The sequence below is a fragment of the Empidonax traillii genome, unplaced genomic scaffold (assembly GCF_003031625.1).
Source record: "Empidonax traillii isolate 1590-97213 ecotype Southwest subspecies unplaced genomic scaffold, ASM303162v1 scaffold1636:size80652, whole genome shotgun sequence".
Classification (NCBI taxonomy): domain Eukaryota; kingdom Metazoa; phylum Chordata; class Aves; order Passeriformes; family Tyrannidae; genus Empidonax; species Empidonax traillii.
The window spans coordinates 24126-26713 of NW_020956829.1; positions in this window are offsets into that span (position 1 = coordinate 24126).

The window sequence follows — 2588 nt, forward strand, 5'->3', positions numbered from 1 at the left end:
AAAAAAAAAAAAAAGGCATTTAAGTTGATTGAAATCAAGCAAGTATTGAGGCAGTTTATTTACCTGAACCAAGCTAATCCCACTATTTTATCCAGGGTGTTCTAAATGGCTGGAGAAGCTGGGGCTGCCCCATCCCTGGAAGTGTCCAAGGCCAGGTTGGAACAACCTGGGATAGTCAGAAGTGTCCCTACCCATGGCAGGGGTGGCACTGGAGAATCCTTAAGGTCCCCTTGCCAACCCAAACCATTAAAATCGTGCCATTATTACTTTTATTTCCTTAATTTAGCACTCCTGAATGCCAACCTGCGGCAGCCCAGCAGCACCGAGGGCTCTTTGCCCTGCCCACCTCAGCCGGGCTCTCCCTGACGCGCCCTGGAAACGCTTTTCTTGGGTTCGATGTTTTCTGGGATTTGATATTTTATGTCAGCGTCGATTCCGGAGGTGACTTCAATGGACAGCGGCCACACCTCATCTCGAGCGCTCGCGTTTTTCAAGCCTCCACCTCTTTTTGGTAACGTTTTGCCTCCTAGTGGAGATTCCCCGGCACAGAAACCATCAGAAAAATAAAAATAAAAACCCAAACAGCCAGTGCTGTTTTTTCCTGCTTGCAAAGGCTGAGATTATTAAAATGAGAGGGTGAAATTCACTGTGTGGAGAAAGGGAATTCACAGGTTTTATCCTCTCAGCCGGATCCCAGCAGAATCAAACACTGGTTTTTATTCCAGCCACGGCTCGTTTTTACAAACCCAAACCTTTCCACGCCGGGTTAAAGAAGATGTTTGCTAAGGGCAAACACAAACAGCTCCAGACAGCCACAAGCATTACTACACGGCAGCCTCTTTCCCACCTCCACCCAGCACACCAATCCTTCCCTCCACAATTCCACGGGAAAAGGGCAAAAAGAGGCACCTTTTATTTGATAAAAGCAGCGTTTGATGCGAGTCAGGAGGTTTTTTACACCTCCACAGCCCGAGGGGAAGAGCTGAAGAGCAGCGCACAGGAAATGTGCTGTACCCAAACCCAAGATGACAGTAAAAAAAAACAAATCCTAGAAAAAACATCGGTATTCCATCATCCTGCAGCCCTTCTCCAAGAGGGGCAGAACTACAGGTTTCTGCTGGACAGCATTAGCCAGTCATAAAAGGATAGGAATTTAAATAATAAATAATAAATGCTGCAGTCCTGCCTCGGCAGAGCAGGAGGAAAGCAGGTGCTGCTGCATATCCAGTGTTTTCCAGGCACTTCCCAGCAGGGAATGAATGACAAATGAAACACAAATACAGTGACCCCAGACCCTCCTGCCTGGGACAAGAACAGGGGACACCGTTCCACAGGCACAGGGAAGGGCCCAGCCCTTCAGAAACACCTCATGGAGGAGAGGAGAGGGGCAGGGAAGGGGATAAAAAGCATCCTGACAAAGTGTATTCTCTGCAGACTTTTATTAATAAAATAGACGATTTACAGCATGTATCAGCGGACAGTGTGCTTAGAGAACGTCTCGAGGTGGGTATTGTGACACCACAGGCGGGAGCTGGGGTTGGGGTGGAGAAATCAAACCTCAGATGACACCCTGCCAACAATCCCAGGCTAAGCCTTAAACCATCCCAGCTGAGGTCCCAGAGGAGCTTGTATTGCTCTAGGTGAATGCCCCTGGTCACTCTGCATGTCCCCACACCTCTGGATCTGTGCTAGGAACCATCTCAGTGCATCCTTTGGGATGTGGGACAGCACAGCAGCCTTAGAGCCACGACCCTCATCTTCCCAAAGCAGCAGCCTTAAACCCACAACCCTTCACCCCACAGGTGAATTTTACCGGCTCTGATGCAAAAGCATCTCCTCACCTCTTCACCCTCCCGCTCAGATAAGGGATAAACCTTGGCCCTGAGCCTGTAAACACCTGTACACACATGATTAACGTTACTCAACAGATTGTTTCCTCAGCTGTTAGTAAGTCTGGTTGGAGTAAAATCAGTCACATGCAGCAGGGCCCACGAGTTTATTCCCCCTCGGGAGAACAGCTGCTGTCCTGGGGCAGTTCAGTTGTTTGTACAAGGCCAACAGGTGAGGAGAAAGGTAAAACCCTTACAAAGGCTCTTGGTCAGGCATGCACGGTACAAGACAAATACTGTATTTAAGAGAACCAGATTAATAAATAGCAAGAGTTTTTACATTTTTCAAACCACTGGCACAAGGACTTTGAGAGAAATTAAAGAGAGTGATTGCAAGAGTAGTCTTGTTAACAACCTCTAACCCAGCCAGAATTTTACAGCAGAAACAGTATCTCAGTTGACCAAATCATAAAGGCATTTTAATAACTACCTCTACCTAAGCCACAGAAATAATTCAGTTATAGGGAACTGAAAAGTGAAAATTCTCCCAGTCAAGGTAAGTTCACTACGACTTTAAACTTCACTGAATATTTCCAGGAGGGATGAGCAAAACCTAAAAAGCACGACGAGCAAAAATTCTCATTTTTTAAAAAAAAAAAAACAAAAAACAACTCATGAGCCTGATAAAGCATCGATATCTAGTTCATCTTTGGATAAGCCTTATGTGCTGAGGAGTTCCAATCTCTCCCCCCACTACCA